This window comes from Nelumbo lutea, chromosome 7, assembly GCF_056320005.1.
Source record: "Nelumbo lutea isolate HS-2025 chromosome 7, American lotus-T2T, whole genome shotgun sequence".
Taxonomy (NCBI): Eukaryota; Viridiplantae; Streptophyta; class Magnoliopsida; order Proteales; family Nelumbonaceae; genus Nelumbo; species Nelumbo lutea.
Genome location: NC_142690.1, coordinates 51,123,657 through 51,142,427, shown reverse-complemented (window position 1 = coordinate 51,142,427; position 18,771 = coordinate 51,123,657). Strand labels below are relative to the sequence as shown.

The 18,771-nt window shown below is 29.1% G+C and overlaps 1 long non-coding RNA gene across 1 annotated transcript in view; it reads right to left on the bottom strand.

Moving 5' to 3' along the window:
- Positions 1–215: 215 nt before the first annotated feature.
- The window catches only part of LOC148846358 (uncharacterized), a 42,230-nt gene continuing 23,674 nt past the window's right edge, over positions 216–18,771 (bottom strand). Inside the window, exon 2 of the long non-coding RNA XR_016101888.1 lies at positions 216–1,042. This is a non-coding gene — a long non-coding RNA (uncharacterized LOC148846358). The remainder of the gene's footprint in view (positions 1,043–18,771) is intronic.

Here is an 18,771-nt window from a genome sequence, read left to right as displayed (position 1 = left end):
AGATCAAATCAGCCCCCCAACGTTCCACAGCACATCCTCGCTGTGTATTAGGAACATCTCCCGATGATGACATCATCATTTATGGTATTATCATTAGGAGATATTCCCAATACACGACGGGAATGTGGTGTGGGGGGCTGATTTGAACTCATGGTGTTGTTGGAAAGTTTGTGGAGTTCTGTGGTAATTTTAATATGATTTGAAAATAATGGAAGTAGTGATTAAAATAGACTAATACATACATAAGTTGACCGGAAGAAGTGATGAAACAATGAGTATTTTAAACTCCCCACCCACACATTAATACATACATAAAGTGAAAAGAGGAGTGGAATTATAAATTGAAGTTCTTACAGAAGTGTGCCTTGCTTCTTTTATGCATTAGGTGGCAATGATAGATGATGGGGTGATTTGGCCTGACGTACTCACACACAGACACGTGGATGCGACCTACTGATTGGATATTGACTTGGCACTTCCTGCCACCTCAGCAGGCTAGGTCACCTTGGGTACCTCGGGCACCTCGGCCAAGACCGAGGTCCAAGTAGCTCGTGATGGCCTGGCCTACCGAGGTAACACGTAGCCAATTTCTAGAAGCAAGCCAGTTGTCTCTGAGCTCTTCGGGATCACGCTACACGTCTATAGGTCTTATCCTTATCCCGCCTGGATCGGACAAACTCGATAAGCCTTATCGGCTAGCACGAAGTCCACCTCCTGGTGCGAATGGGCTCCTAATAGCATGGGTTGAAGATCTCGGAGGTATTTCATGAGACTTATGATAACTCACCTATATAAGGGCATCTACCCCAACGACACAAGGTACACGTGGTTGTTTTCTCACTAACCTAGTAGTATACAAGCTTTCAATTCGCACTACCAAGTACTAACATAAGCATCAAAGTGCCCACACCAGGTAAGCCACCCTAGGTCCATTGAGCATCCCCTTCTTGTAGTTCGACCGGCTAGCTAAGCAATTAATGTCCGAGCTGCCCTCCATCTAGGAAGCATCCAGATTGCACACCATCAATAGAAGCCTATCTACCTACAAACAAAATGTTTGTTGACTACAATGAGGTAGAACTCTTTATCTTCAGAATATTCAATTATTACTTTTAGGTATGCTACAAACCATCAATAGAAGCCACCCAGTTGGATTCAAGGTCAGCTACAAACCACATTTCCAAATATATCTACTTATTAATGCTTGATGATTTAATTGTCTTCTGTTTTTTTGGGGTTGGTATTTCCAATCTTTTCATGTCACTCACTCCTTGTATTAGTGGGGAAGATATGAAACCAGCATATCATTTTGAACAATGTATATATCACACAAAAAAATTCTATGGTTGACTTTTCAGATTTCTATGGAATGGAAACCCATGCAAACCTTTGAGCAGAAGGGTAGATCTTATCGACTTTGTAGAAATATGACAAAGAGGTAATAACAATGATCTTTGCATTAATTTGATTGAAATGAGCCTGGTATTCATGATTAGGCACAACAAACCACAATCCTAAAATTCAGGATTTAAACTTTAAAATAAGATTATGATTGTTGACAATCATGACCCCTCTCTTAACCAACTTTAAATTTTGCATTGGTTGATATGGATTTTATGGACACCATACATTGAATGATTAAAGAGGCAAAAAACTAATGCCATCCTCTCTCTAGTATGGAGTTTTAATCATCCCAATGGGGCAACCTTGAGCTTGAGTTTTGTTTTAGTTTTTTAGGAAAGACAGATGGTAAGTCATTGATGGATTTTATGGGCACTATATATTGGATGATTAAAGACGTAGAGGGTTAATGCCATCCTGAAGTTGCTCATGAATCATGAGTCATGCCTGCCCAACGAAGCTTGTGGGACACTGGGGAATTGTTTTTTTCATTTTTGCCTCATGGATCAAAGTCTTTTGGCATCTGAAGTGTGGTGGTTCTGTTTTATAGTACTGTTGATTCATTCTCATTTGGTTTCTTAATGAAATTTCTGTTTACAAAAGAAAATACATTATAAATTTTTATAAGCTATAATGGATCCATGTGTATTTCAAATACAAATGTAAGTATAAATTTGAGTAGAAAGTGTTAGTCAAGCAAGGAAATAGAAGCTCAACATTTTCCCCTGTTTGGTTGTTTGAATGTGATCTATGTTTGGTTGCGGTGCAATTTTATTTGCACTAGTACAAATACATCGGAGTGCAAATGTAAAAAATGCAAATTCTTGTTTAATTTTGTTTTGTATTTTATTTTATTCTGCTTCATGTCTTAATTTACTTTATTTTGTACTGCAATCAAACAAAATAAGCTAAAATTTGAAAAAAAAACTCAAATCATTTGCACTGCCATGGTTCTGCATCAGTGCAAATTTATTTGCATTGTAACCAAGCACAACCTTATGAGTAAACTAGGGCAAACTAAATCAGATGAAAGTAAATTTATAGAGGATCACCACATGATCATATGAATTCTATAGTGTAAACTAGGATAAACTTAATATAAGTCCTAGAATTTTGTAGCACAACTATAAGTCTATTTGGAGATTGACAAGATTAAACTTTCCAGCTTAGAATACATTGGTGCTAATACTGTGAGTGCAAATATTTCATGTTGAACCGTGGATGAACTACTGATGAAAGTATAATGTTTTCTTTAGGGGACTGATTTAGGCACATTTTATTAATCAATTACAACAATATAAAAGCTTTACTGATTAACAATATTAATCAATTCCATATTCTTTCCTTTTGAACACATTAAGTTGCTTTCTCATTAAAAAACTAAGATTTCAACTACTTTATCTTGGTATACCTATTTAGTCATCAATGGCTTGAGATCATCACCATTTTCCCATCTTGATATACATATCTATTCACAAAAAAGACAAAATTAGGTGATACCTTGAAATCGTAAATGTGTATTAAGTCACAAAATGTAGTGTTTTGGTGCAAGACTAGGAAGGTGCTACCCACCCAAGGCTGTTTTTAAGGTAAGAAGCATGCAACATATAATTAGATGGTTAAAGATCTTTTATTTTTAAAAAATTATAGTTACTAATTTGACTAATTTTTTGCTATTTGTTGTACTATTTTTTTCTTACAAGTTGTAAAAGAAAAAGAATGTAGATGGTACCTGTCGAGATGAACTACTTTTTTCCTTTTTTAGAGTAGGAAGTGAATTATTTTTTGTATTTTTTATTCCATATGTTTTTGTAGAAGGATTGATATTTTTCTTTGAATTTGTATCAATTAATATGAAAAATACTTAGAAATAATTATTATCTTTTAATTAAATAGCAAATTATGTTTTTATATAAGTTTACATAACCTTTACATATGATTAAATAATTTTATAAAATACAAATAAATAAGAGCAAGCTATACTTTTAGTGGCAATTACAAATGCTACTATAAAGCATAATTAGAATTCTTAAAATTACCTTTACAGACAAATAAGTGTGCCTCGCATTTAATTAAAATGCCTCTAAAAATGTACATTTTGGTGGCATTCATACATGCTTGTATATGATGCTTTTAGCGACAATGCTTTAGAGGCATGACAATGTGCTTTAATATCTTATTTTTTGAGGCATTTATCAAATGTGCCTCTAATTATCAATCAAATGCTTCTATAACATTTGAAGGATAGGCATTTAGAGTCAATCACTTGAGTGCCTCTTATTCTTTTTAGAGGCATTTTTTTTTTCTATTTTTAAAAGCATTTTTTGTTGCCTTTGTAGGTGATTTTTCTAGTAGTGAAGATATGGAGCATATTCATCTCTTACTGTCTATATCAGCATTGTTAGACAAGAGTTGAGGACCACATGAGTAAGTTGTAGAGTTAATTCCCATTGATTATTATTACCATTTGTTCATTCTCGTATAGTACACTATTAATGCATTTGAATCTTTTATCATTTGCATTTATTTCTCTTGTATGTTAAAGAAAGTGGCTCACTCGATTAAAGTGGCTTATTTGATTAAATTAGTCCAAACTGATTAGTTTAAAATACTTGATAAACCTGATGTCCTTCTCCAATATGGCCCATTGAAGCCTAATATTCTATTTTAGAAAAACACAAAAATGAAAAGCCCATTGTGACATTTTCAGTTTAGTTCATAGTGACCCATTTTTGCTTTAGCGTATTAAGGCATTTGATTGATTTACTATGGTATTTCTTGGCCCTTGTTGACCAATTTTTTTATTGGCGTAATGCAGCTCATTATTGGATTGATTCAATAAGTCAAATTGTAGAAACATTTTGGCTAATCTAATGAAATTATTGATGGCTTGTTTTGGCCCATTTTCAATTTTTGGTTTCAAACCATGGGGGCTCTTCTTTTGAAGATGCAATAGGACTAATATACTAACTTGTATTTTTTGCTTTGCCACTTTATAATATAGTTGATTTAATGATTTTGAGACATCATTACGTTGGAGGTTTGTCAAACACATACATATATATGACTTTCATGTTTGGGGGGTGTATTAGGGAATATTATGTAAGATAAAATTGGGATGTGATTATCCTGTTATGATGAGAGAGAGAGAGAGAGAGAGAGAGAGAGAGAGAGAGAGAGGTGTTAGGATAGAGTTTTAGTAGAATTAAAAATTCTTGTTTTATAAATGCTCATGTATTTTTAGATTCAACAAATACAAATTTTCTATCTTTTTTTTAATATTTTGCATATAATGACTAGTATTTTAACTTTGTTAATGATTTGAAAAATGAAGCCATTGTTGTCAAAGATCCAATAAAAGATAATGTTTCTAAAATTATAATAATTTAAGATATTTATATAAATCTAAAAATATAAATGCAATTATTTCTATAATTGGGGTATACAAAAAACATATTGTAAACTCAAAGAAAAAACAATAGAAAAAAAATCCTCTAACATAAATATGGTAGAGAGCTATTTAAGTAGTAATGACAATTTGTTACTTCTTATAATAACTATTAATAGTAACTAGGAACTAGTTTGCCACTTATACTTTAGTTAATAGTGGAAATGTCTTGATGGAGATGATTTACCATGTAAGAATTTTGAGATAGGAGCAATTAAAATTAAGATGTATGATGGTGTTGTGTTATTGATGAAACTTAAACATGTGCCTAATTTAAAGAAAAAATTGATTTTTATCGGCATTTTAAACTCTAAAAGTTACATTTTTCTGTTTAATATAAAATTATAAAGGTTTATAAATGTGCAGTTATTGTTATATTGGAAAGACTGATTAGAATTTTATATATGCTAATAATAATATTAAACCAATTATATGGTTTGAATACATTATTGAACATGTTATAGTAGATGCAAGCAAGTGTCTTTATGGGAGATGTAAGTAAGAATAAAAAGAAAAGTAAAGAGAGAAATGTCTTTTGGGGAATGATGCCCTTTTTATAAATAAACTCTATTGAGTAAATTATTGATGCAATTTAAAATTATACTTTAAAAAGCATCAAATCATTTTCAAAGAATAAGATACATGGACTTACATTTAAACTCACTAATGGGATTCTAATAGCCATTTTGGTTAGTAGGTTTCTAATAGCTAATTTGTTATTGGATTGTCTAACTAGTTTTTTAGCAAGTTTCTAATTATTAAATGCTCTATTAGTTAGTTTTACATTTAATGCTCTGACAATTAGTTGTTGTTCCTTATATAAGGTCTTGTAATCTTAAGTTAGAGGCATCAAGTTCTTTTTATTGTTTTATGAAGCTTTGAGTCTTTATTTTACGAATTGATAGTCATTTCATGGGTGAATGGGTCTTTAGTTCCTTTGGGTGGCTGATGAAAACACAAAAAGGTATATGAAAGAAACATAAAAAAAGGTAAACTATGTTAAAAGAATGAAGTAAGATAGTGAATGCAAACTTCCTGACAAAGGATATTTAAAATGAAAAGCAAGCCAACCAATGTACATGAAGGCAAATAGAGTTTTTTTATTCATAATACATGAAGGCAAAAAATTCAAAGTTGTGTATAACTAAGCAAATAGAGCCCAATGAACTAAAATTGGTTGGGCATAAGACAAAAAGACTTAATTATTGTATTAAATGTTATGATATGATTTACAAAAAAAAAAAGAAAAATTAAAGAAGTAATCAAAGGGGTTAAAAATGCAACCGACAAGAGGTGTACTCACTGTTGATCTTGATGATGTCATGCAACATGGAAGTAGGCATACAAGATAACCAATGAAAAAAAGGAGGAATCATGTAAGTAAGTTCAGTTATGCACATAAAAAAAGATCTAAATATGAATGTAAGTATTCTACTAATGATAGGAATTATGCAGAAAGGACAGGTATTATGTAGAAATGTTTTTTATATGATTAGATGGAAACATATACATTCATATATTGATGATAGGGGACTTAAATAGAGGTAAACAAACAAACAAGATTTTATTTTATTTTATTTTACTAAGAATATCTGATTCGATAGTATTATCAATAAAAATCAAAGAAGTAAAAGGAGTTTAGAACTTTCCTTTGTTTGGAGAGATTAATGATTGCAACCTTAAGGCTTAATGTAAATGTTACTTGCATCACCAATTTGCCTTTGTAGGTAGAGATGGGCTGATAGCAGCCTTGTTGTGAAACCAAGGTGGAAGATTGTATTTGTTGTTGTCCCTTTCAATGAAATTGATTGAGGGTTTACTTGCCTTTGAGTCATATAAAACCTTTTGAAGAAGATTTCTGAAGAAGCAGTCCTATGTTTTTTTTTTTTTTTTTAAATTTAAAGGGTTCCCTCAAGAGGAAGACGTTGGGTCCTCCTCTTGGAATGGAAGGTGGGGGTATAGGAGGGACAGAAAAGGGAAGAAAACCAAAATGGAAGGGAAAGAATGACGACGGGGAGGAGGAGAAAGATGTGTGGTGAAAATTGGGGAAAGAGATTAGGCGGAGATATGGGAGGCAAGGAGAGGGAGTGACGGAGAGAAAGAGAGAAGGAAAAGGGGGTGAGGCCCTCTGGGGGAGAGAGGAAAATACTAAAAAAACATTGTTTACAAGTGGGTTTTTAACCTAATTGCTTCTTTGCAATCCACCTTACATTAATGGAGTTTTATCCAATTTTTGTCAATCTTTTCTATTTCTTCTTTGAGCAAATTCTTTTTTCTCTCTATACTTGAGCTACATCAATTATTATAAGTACATCACTTTTGGGGCTATTTTTCTAATTATTTCTTAGGCGCATGTACATCACTTAAGGGTACTTCTTATATAAAAGTGTAATAGAGTTTTGTGTAAAGAACAAGATATTTGAACTGTTAGTATTTTTTTTTTGACTTTATATCTTGAGCTCTTTCAATAGACATGTTTGAGGTCAAAAGATCATTCTCTCTCTCTCTCTCTCTCTTTTTTTTTTTGCTACAATAAAAAGGTATTTTATTGTGAAAAAGAGGGTTGGTCTTTAAATTTTATTTTTACATCCTCTGAAATTTTGGCTTAGATGTTTAGTAGAATGATTTTGTTCCATTTTTGTTTGTGGATATAAGTAATTTATCAAACCATGTAAATTCTTGTACTTTTGTATTTTTGTATTTTTTCTTATTTACTCTTTTTATTTTAGGGTTTTTATAGTTCAATCCACCCTTAGGGTGGGTCTAGGATTTCTAGGGGTGAATTGTATCCTACCTATGGGTTTATGCCAAATTCACAAGTAGGATGCGGTTTATAGGGTAGACTAGGAGGGGGCAACAATTTCAAATTTTTGAGGTGGACTACTTAGAAAAATTTTCACATGAAGGGGTTGAGATTTAAAACAAATGTAACTAAATATTTATGACCTCCCAATATTCAATTGTTCAAAGATTAAGATGAAAAAATATTTTTATTATTAATATAATTATTTAGAAGCCTAATACTATTTTTTGAACAAAAAAGATGAGAAAACATTTTTCTTATTAAGTTTGCTTATAACTTTATGTTTTTTATATTAATATTAACTTAAAAGAGATGATGTTTGGTACTATAATAATTTCTCATTTTATTTAATTATTAAATCACGCTTAAATATATTTTTTAAAATTTATAACATATTTTTAAATTAATTATAATTAGTTTTAAAATGCAAAATATTATAAATTTTTAAGATACACTAAAATTTCATATTACAAAGTACACTATTTTATTATACATAATAAACATTGATTTTATACATTTTATTAATAATTCACAAGTAGGATGCGGTTTATAGGGTAGACTAGGAGGGGGCAACAATTTCAAATTTTTGAGGTGGATTACTTAGAAAAATTTTCACATGAAGGGGTTGAGATTTAAAACAAATGTAACTAAATATTTATGACCTCCCAATATTCAATTGTTCAAAGATTAAGATGAAAAAATATTTTTATTATTAATATAATTATTTAGAAGCCTAATACTATTTTTTGAACAAAAAAGATGAGAAAACATTTTTCTTATTAAGTTTGCTTATAACTTTATGTTTTTTATATTAATATTAACTTAAAAGAGATGATGTTTGGTACTATAATAATTTCTCATTTTATTTAATTATTAAATCACGCTTAAATATATTTTTTAAAATTTATAACATATTTTTAAATTAATTATAATTAGTTTTAAAATGCAAAATATTATAAATTTTTAAGATACACTAAAATTTCATATTACAAAGTACACTATTTTATTATACATAATAAACATTGATTTTATACATTTTATTAATATTTATATTTCAAATCCCAATATTTCAAAATACATTAAACTATCATAATATAGAATGTGTAATAGGTTCTAAAACCTATCATTTCAAACATACCATAGTAGAGCCTAGTAACCTAAAAGTAAAACACTCCACATTTCAATGTATTTTGTTGTTTTATATATATATATATATATATATATATATATATATATATATATATATGCAAATGCAGTATATTTAATATTCAACAATATCTTAACCTTATTCATTTTATTGTCGAATAGATGAAACAATAAATGATGTAAATGTTTAAGTATTTCTTAATGAAAATTTGATAATAATATTAGTTATTTAATTTTTTAAAAATGATAAGAACAATAAGTATAAATGTTTAAAATAATAAAGAATAATATTCTATTGCCTTATTATGTATATAAATTCTTAAAAATACCATAGTTACGCTATCATACCCTCAAGGTTCATTAAAGTAGCATATAGTCATAGAGATGCAATATATAATTATAGTCTAAAAATACAAAACCATATGACTAGTTGTTAGTGGATTTATAATATCTAGTTTACATTAAAAGCTCTACCAATTAGTTTTTCATTTAATGTTTTGACAATTAAATTTTGTTCTTTATATAAAACTTTGTAATATAAAATTATAGGCAAATTTCTTTTTTATTTTATTTTGAGAAACATACAACTTTTTTAGAGAGAGTTAAGAGAGTCATCTCTTTGTAAATGAGTCTCTAATCTTGTTGCCTTGTATTATAAGTCATCTCATGTTAATGAAGTTCCATCCAATTTCAATTTTTTTTTATTATTTCACTGAAAATATTTCTTTTAAAATATCTTTTTTTATATTTGAGTTATATTACTCATAAACTATATTTCATGAATCATGAGTATAATAAATCTATCTAAATTCTCGTATTCATTAATATATAATCAATTATCATTTAAATAGTTGCATCTTTATTATAAATAATTTATACCATTTACATAATTTCTTATATATCTATTTGATTTTTTATTTTTATATTTTGATTAATAGTTTATATAAATTAGTCATTTATTGATTAATTAAATTAATAATTATATTTATTTCAAATTAAATTAAATTATATATTTATTAGATAAATATTATATAAAAATACTAAAATGCACAAACCAAATGTATACACAACATTAAAGGGAATTTTATTGGTAACCAGCCATGAACATTGTTGTGTAACATAAATTAAAAAATAATATTATAAACACTTTCTTATATAATAGAGAAACTTATTATGTATTTGAATTATAAATATATTTTAAATAAAATGTTTAAAATGATTGTGATGAGAGTTTATTATTAATTGAATGTTTAAAATTTTATAAGTGATATCATAATATTTATTTGGTTTTATAATTTTATAAGTCATTAAAAAAATTTTATTATAAAAAACAAACATCAATAATAGTTGTGTCATTCCATGTTTATCTTTTTTTTTTAAATGATTTCAAACAATTCAACATAGATTAGATTAACAAAAAACTTAGTATTATAAAAATAATATATTTAGATAAATATAATAAGTAAACTTATGTGTGATATATAATAATTACTTTATTCGGATTTATTAACAAAATTTTAAACATCTCTCTAATATTTTTGAAAATACCCTTTTATTTTATATATCTAAATTTATAATTCTTAAGTAACTCACATCTTATAGTATTATGATTGTTGATGCCACAAATTTAAAGCTTAAATTTAAAATGGTTTTTGGTTCGATGGTCGTTTATTTAAAAAACATTGCCAGGTCATCATCATATAGGCATTGGGGGAAACACAATTATTTGGTAAGACCATCTATTAAATAAAGATTTTCTTGATTTGTGCGGTATCCAATCGTTGGGAGAAATACCATTTTTAATGTTTCCCCTAACACCCAACCGTTATTTTACTATTGAGCATATGTGGTGCTTATCTGCCAAACAACATTAAATTAAAAAGTATAAAATGTTTATCACACAATTTTTCATTTTTCAAGATAAAAAGGTACAAAATATTTATTAAAATAAATAGCCATAATACTAAACAAATAATGTTTTGAGAAAAGATAGTGTTTTGTTTGATATTTTACAAAAAATAGTGAAAAATTTAATGTGCCTTGGAACTCGAGAAGACATGGTTTGAGAAAATGTGTAGTTCAATGTCTTTTTTGTTTTCTTAATCACTTGTCATGCGTTTAGTCTCTTTCCTAACTATGTGCGGTCTTGCGATTACACTTTTTGTGTCCACAAGTTATCCTAAAACCTTGAGCATTCTCTTTGGCTCTTAGATCAAATGGATCACTTATAATTCTCCTAAAAAAATAAAGTTAAAAGACTTAAGAGACAAAGGAACTTAAAAATGCTTAGTTCAAAAATACTCTTTATTAGCTCAATAATAAAGGTATAAGATTTACTCTTAGACACCTTAATCTCTTAGGGAGACTTAGATCATTTTTTAAAATGGGAGAGTGTCCTATTTATAGGCAATCCAACCTCTTTAGGTGCAACCCTTCTTTTAATTTCTGCATTCGTAATTTAGTCATTGAATTGCACATTCTTTATCCAAGTCACACATTTACACATCATATCAACCACATATTCCATATCCTCAAGTGAAACCTTATAGGAATCTTTCTAGAATAATCATTTTTTAGATATTTACAAAGATAAGTTTAGGATGTTCTTGAGTCAATATCATCTTACAACATTCTACACAATACAAGAAGACTGAAGATAATTCTAAAAAGTTCAATACACATAGAAATTTATACTCTTCAAAATAGCTTTAGAAGGGTTAAGAATTTCTTAGCCTTGACTAAAAATCTTTAGAAATCCCATGAAACCTATAGCCTCTAATCTTCTTCCGTAGCATTACTCAAGTGGGCTATGGCATAATGTTTTTTTAACCCCAAAATTTACTTCAGGTGAATGATTGGTCATCTTAAAATTTTATTAATCATTAGCAAAAATATTTTAAAAAGTATAGGGGAAGACATAGCCCACTTTGCCCCAAATCCCAATAACAATAAGCTCTCATTGAACCTCTTGGACCCACCTAAACCATTAAAAGACTCTTAATACAAGAACACCAGTAGTGTCTTCAAACACTAGGGTTTTAAGCTAACTTTGGAGTTTTAAAAACTGAGTGTAATAGTTGGGATTCTCTAGGTGATCAACTCCATGTTTTGTAAGAAAGCTTGTAGGTTTATTCACTTCTTTATAAATATGGTTAATAGAGCAAGAGAGATGAGAAACTAAAGTTTTAACTTCAATCATTTGATAGTATATGCTCCAAGGTGCAATACCCAAAGAATTTAAAAGATTTATAATGGTGCAATTATCACATTCAATTTCAGCGTTGAAAGTATTATAATTGTAGCATAATTACAAACCATCCTGATTGACAGTAATTTTAGCTTGAATAGAAGTGTATTGATCATATGACTTAGAAAAACTTGCTAGAAACCTATCATTGTCTCACACAATCCCGCTACCTCCTCTAAAGCCTAGATTTCCCCTAAAAGCATCATCAGTATTACACTTGAATTTTCCACAAGGAGAAGACCAATTACTCATTTGTAAGATATAAGAGGGGAGTTAGAAAGGTAATTGCCTATCTTCAATTATCATTCCTAGATTTTGGAGAGGACACAACATTATTAAGGTAAAATAGTTAATTCCCAATGTGCTGAATAATCTTATTTGTTAAGAGGAATTTACCATCAAAAGTCCTTCTACATCTTTCAATCAATTCTTTCCATAATGACATTGAGGGCAAAATTATGAGCACTTGACGGCGTTGTGAGTTTTTTGTTACAAAGGCTCCACCAATCCAAGATACAATCTTTAATGTGTTGAGAGGGATGTATTGATATCTCAAAATTTCTTACAAAATACCTCAAACACTTAGAAGCTAGAACACCTGAAGAAAACAAATGATCAAAGGTTTTTCACCAAGGACCCCACAATACCTACACTTTGGATTCAAATGTTTAATTTGTAAATTATAATAGATTAAAAATTTGAAGTTGAAACTTGGAACATTGGAACTGAATTAAGTACTTTATTAGATAATATGTTTCCGTTCCTGCATTTATAGCATTTCTATGCGTATCTTAATTTTTTGTCTGTATCCATGCGTATCCCGATTTCTCTTAAATTTGTCTTTTTGATGCACATAGCATTTTTAATACTTTGAAACTTTTTTATAATAGACATGTTTGAGGTCAAAAGAAAATTCCTATTTTTTTTTCTACAATAAAAATGTATTTTTATTGGGAAAAAGAGGGTTGCTCTTTATATTTTATTTTTACATCCTTTGAAATCTTTGCTTAGATTTTTTTGTAGATTGATTTTGTTTTATTTTTGTTTATGGGCATAAGTAATTTATAAAATCATGTAAACCCTTGTATTTTTGTATTTTTTTCTTATTTACTTTATTTTTATTTTTTGATAGTGATATAATTTCTTTGATTAATTATTATTGTTAGAGAAAAGTTTTCACATGAAGGGTTGGGTATTTAAAACAAATGTAGAAAAATATTTATGACTTTGCAATATTCAATTATTCAAAGATTATGATGAAAAAATATTTTTCATTAATAAAATTATTTAGGAGCCCACTACTATTTTTTTGAACAAAAAAGAGAACATTTTTTTTATTAAGTTTGCTTCTAGCTTTATGTTTTTTATATTAATATTAACTTAAAGCAATGATGTTTAGTATTGTAATAAGTGCTCATTTTATTTAATTATGAAATGTGACATGCTTAAAACTATATTTTTTAAAATTTATAACATTTTTAAATAAGTCATAGTTAGTTTTAAAATGGAATATATTATAAATTTTAAGATACATTAAAATCTCATATTACCAAGTACACTATATTTTATTATATATAATAAATATTAATTTAATATAATTTAATTAATATTTATATTTTAAATCCTAATATTTTAAAATATATTAAGATATCTTAATATAGAATGTGAGTAATAAGTTCTAAAACCTATCATTTCAAATACATCATATTAGAGCCCAATAGCCCAAAACCAAAGCACACCACATTTCAATGTATTTTATTGTTTTTTATAGATACTTGTACAAATGAATAGCATTTAATATTTAACAATATCTTAACCTAATTCATTTTATTGTCAAATAGATGATACAATAAGGGAAGTAAATATTTAAGTATCTCTTAATGAAAATTTGATAATAATATCAGTTATTTAATTTTTAAAAATGGAATGAATAATAAGTATAAATGTTTAAACATTAATAAAGAATAATTTTTTATTGCCTTATGATGTGTATAAATTGTTAAAAATGTTGTAACTATGTTATTATAACCTTACAGTTTATTAATGTAGTCTATAGTTATAGAGATGCAACTTATAATTAATATATAAGAAATATTGATTCATATGGTTAGTTGTTAGTGGATTTCTAATCATATAGTCATAGAGATTTAAGTTCTTGCGTTTGTTTTGAGAAAACTAGAGCTTTTTCGGAGAGAGTTAAGAGATGACTCTCTTGGGTGAGTGAGGCTCTAACCATGTTGCCTTATATTTTAAGTCATCATGTTAATGAAATTTCATCCAATTTCGATATTCTTTTTTTTTATTTCATTAAGAATATTTATATTTCTTTTATAATATATATTTATATTTTTGTTATATCATTCATAAACTATATTTAATGGATCATGTGTATAATGAATCTATCTAAATTCTTATATTTGTTAATATAAAATCAATTACCACTTGAATAGTTGCATCTTTATTATAAATAATTTATACAATTTACATAACTATATATCTATTTGATTTTTTATTAATTTTATATTTTGATTAATAGTTCATATAAATTAGCCATTTTTTTATTAACTAAATTAACAATTATTTTTTATTTCAGGTTAAATTATATTATACATTTTTTAGATAAATATTATATAAAAATGCTAAAACACACAAACCAAATGTATACACAACTTTCATGGGAATTTTATTGGAAATCAACCATGATCATTGTTATGTAATATAAAATAAAAAAAAGAATATTATAAATACTTGCTTATATAAAAGAGAAACTTATTATGTATTTGAATTATATACATATTTTAAATAAAATGCTTAAATGGTTATGATGGGGGTTTAGTTTTAATTGAAAGATTAGCAAGAGTAGCATTTCACCAGTGACATCATAATGTTTATTTGGTTTTATGATTTTACAAGTCATTAGATAAAATTTTATTATAAAAAACAAACATCAATATACTTTTAGAAGTGTTTATTATCTATAAATATTACATCTTGAATATATATTTTTTATTAGAAACCTATAAATATATATAATAGTTGTGTCATTCCATGCATATCTTTTTGCTTTTAAAATGATTTCAAACAATTGAAGATATATTAGATTAATAAAAAACTTAGTATTATAAAAATAATATATTTAGATAAATATAATAAGCAAAGTTATGTGTGGTATATAATAGTCATTTTATTAAGACTTATTAACAATTATTTAAACATCTCTCTAATATTTTTAATAATATCCTTTTATTTTATATCTTTAAATTTACAATTATTGAGTAACTCACATCTTATAATATTATAATTATTGATGCAACAAATTTAAAGCAAAAAACTAGGATGGTTTTTGGTTGTATGGTTGTTTATTTTAAAAACGGTGTTATGTCATTGTCATTTAGGCATTGGGGGAAAGAACATTATTTGATAGCACCGTTTATTAAGTAACGATTTTCTTGGTCTGTGTGATAGCAAACCATTAGGAGAAACACCATTTTTAATGTTTCCCCTAACACCATTTTTAAACAACATTACTCGAAACTCTCAGGTCTCAGCTCTCTCAGTTTTCTTCTCACTCAAACCCCCTCTCAAACTTCTCTCACTCGAGCTCCTTCCCCCTTCTCCCTCTTTTTTCTCTTGACTCAGATTTCTCTCTCTTTATCTCTCTTCACTCAGCTCGAAACCCCTCTCTCTTCTCCTCGTTTTCTCTCCCTTTCTTCTTAACTCGACAGCTCCTTAAAGAGGAAAGCGCCGAGAGCCTCTCCCTTCTTCTAGATTCAAGACCCCTCTGATTCCCTGCTTCTTTTCTTTTCGACCCCCCTCTCTTGGGAATGATGCTTCCTATTTATAACAAGAGGGAGGGGAGGTTTCGTCAACTTTCCAGATGGAAGGGGAGTTTCAGCAAGTTAGGTTCAAAGGAAATTTGGGGTCCAAAAGGTAATTTTGTAATTTTGGTAAGAAAGGCAATTCGGGAATTTGGGATGGAGGGTAATTTAGGAATTTGGTTAGGGGTATTTTGGGGATGAGGGGTGTCTTTAGAAGGAGGAGCATTTTTGGGAATTGGGTTAGGGGTAATTTGGGAATTGGTCAAAGGGGTAGTTCAAGTAATTTTGGTCAAGGGTATTTTGGGAATTCAGGGGAATTTTTGAAGAGGAACATTTTCGGGAATTAGGTCAAGGGGTAATTCGAGTAACTTTGGTTAAGGGAATTTTGGGGACTTATTGGAATTTTGGAAGGAGGGGCATTTTTGGGAATCAAGTTAGGGGTAATTTGGGAATTAATTAAAGGGGTAGTTCGGGTAATTTTGGTCAAGGGTATTTTGGGAATTTAGGGGAATTTTTGAATGAGAGACAATTTTGGGAATTAGGTCAAGGGGTAATTTGGGGTAACTTGGATCAAGTATGTTTTGGTAATTTTGGGTAGGGAATATTCTAGTAAACTTTGGTGGGAATAATTTGGGTAGCTTTGGATAAGGGCATTTTGGTAATTTGGTGGGGGTATTTTTGTAATTTTGGGAAAATGTGTCAGACTGGGTTTAAGGGGGTCAAGTTGGGTTTCTGGTTCAATGGTGGGGATTTTGGGGTCAAAAAATGGTGTTAAGATATGTCTGACTACAAAGGGGGTTTTGTACGACTAATCTAGAAAAGGGCTTGATACGGAAAAGGGCCTGATATAGGCCTAATATCAAGAAGATCTAGAAAAGGCCTAATTGGCCCAATTAGGCCTGGACTGGGTACATTTGTAATCCGGTCAATCCGAATCCTTGAAATAGAATCTTGGTGCGATTAAAGGGTAGCAAAGGTATTTTGGGACATATTGAGTCTGATGGTTGTGTCCAATTCAATGGTTGATGTGTAAGTGGAGGTCAATCGGGACCATCAGATAGCTATCAATTAGGTTTAATGGTGGATATGAGGGATTTCAGGGTAAAAGTTGGGATTTTTGGGTTTTTGGGTGTTTCGGAGGGAGCGGAAGGGTCTGATTGGGTGTTTGGAGGTACCTTGGAGGTTCAGGCGGCAGACCAAGCAAAAATCGAGTACTAACAGCTGCCGCTCTTTGTTGTGAGGTAGGAAACTACGGAACAACAAAGACCAAAAGTACATAGGGATTTTTGCGAAGGACAAGCTTTGAAGAGGGATGAGACGAGGATAGAGGATTATGGCAAGGTGAAAAAGAAGAGTTCTTTTGCAGCATCATTTCATCATGTTTAGGCCGGTTTTATTCTTGGCAAGGTGACCTTTCCTAGGTATCAAGAACCATCGGAATCAAGGAACATTTGCCTTGAAAGAAAACAAATAAAACGAAATCAAGGTACATCTTCGAAAACCAGATCTTGGTGCATATGTGAAAATTGGATTAAAGTAAAATTGCGAACATTGGATCTAGGAAGAAAAATTGCGAAAACTAAATTAAAGTAAATCTACAAAAAATTGGATTAAAGTAAATCTGCGAAATTTGGATCTGGGGAAATCTATGAAAACTAAATCAAAGTAAATCTAGGAAAATCTGCTAAAAACTGAATTAAAGTAAATTTGGGAAAACTTGCAAAAAACTGGATTAAGGTAAATATGTGAAATCTGGATATGGGATAAAACTGTGAAAACTGGACTAAAAGTAAATCTGGAAAATCTGGATCTAGGGAAATTTAGGAAAAGTAAATATGGGAAATCTGGACCTGGAAAATCTACGAAAAAGATGATTAAATTAAATCTATGAAATCTGGATTTGGGATAATCTACAGAAGTTGAATTAAAGTAAATCTGGAAAATTTGGATCTGAGAAAATTTGTGAAAAACTGAATTAAAGTAAATCTAGGAAATCTGGGAAACCCTGCGAAAAACCGAATTAAAGTAAATTTGGGAAAATCTGCAAAAAACTGGATTAAGGTAAATCTGCGAAAATTTGGATCTAGGAAAATCTGTGAAAAACTGAATTAAAGTTAACCTATGAAATTTGGATATGTGATCAAATTGTGAAAACTGGACAAAAAGTAAATCTAGCAAATCTACGAAAAACATGATTAAAGTAAACATGGGAAATCTGGATTTGGGAAGTCTACGAAAAAACAAGATTAAATTAAATATGGGAAATTTGGATCTAGGATAATCTACAAAAACTAAATTAAAGTAAATCTGGGAAATCTGGATCTGGGAAAATCAGTGAAAAACCGGATTAAAATAAATCTACGAAATCTGGATTTGGAATAAGACAGTGAAGAACTGAATTAAAGTAAATCTGCGAAATCTGGATTAAAGTTATATGCAAAATCTGGATTTGGGAAAATCTGGGTTAAAGTACATTTGGATCTGCGAAAATTGGATTAAAGTAAATCTATCACTAAGAAAATCATGTAAGAGACAAATAAATCAATCACAAAACACCAACAAATATTCTTTAGTTTTTTTTTGAAACATTTTGGAGGATTTTAATAATTTCTTTTTGATATAAGACAATGTAAAATAATTGTTACAAAGTTTTAGACATTATTTATCTTTCATTTCATTCTTTCTTTTCTTTTTCTTTTTTTTTTTCTATTTTGCTCTTTTTTTATCTTTTCTCTATTTTATTATCAATTTACTCAATCAAGAAAGTAGACTTACAAACGAGATTTCTGATGTCTGTCAAAGCATAGAGACTGGCATGATCGACGTGTTTTCTAGATAAGCAAAAGGATATGATGTGATGGTAGGACCAAGATAGAAGTCGAGTACGCATTGAAAAGGTCAAAACATC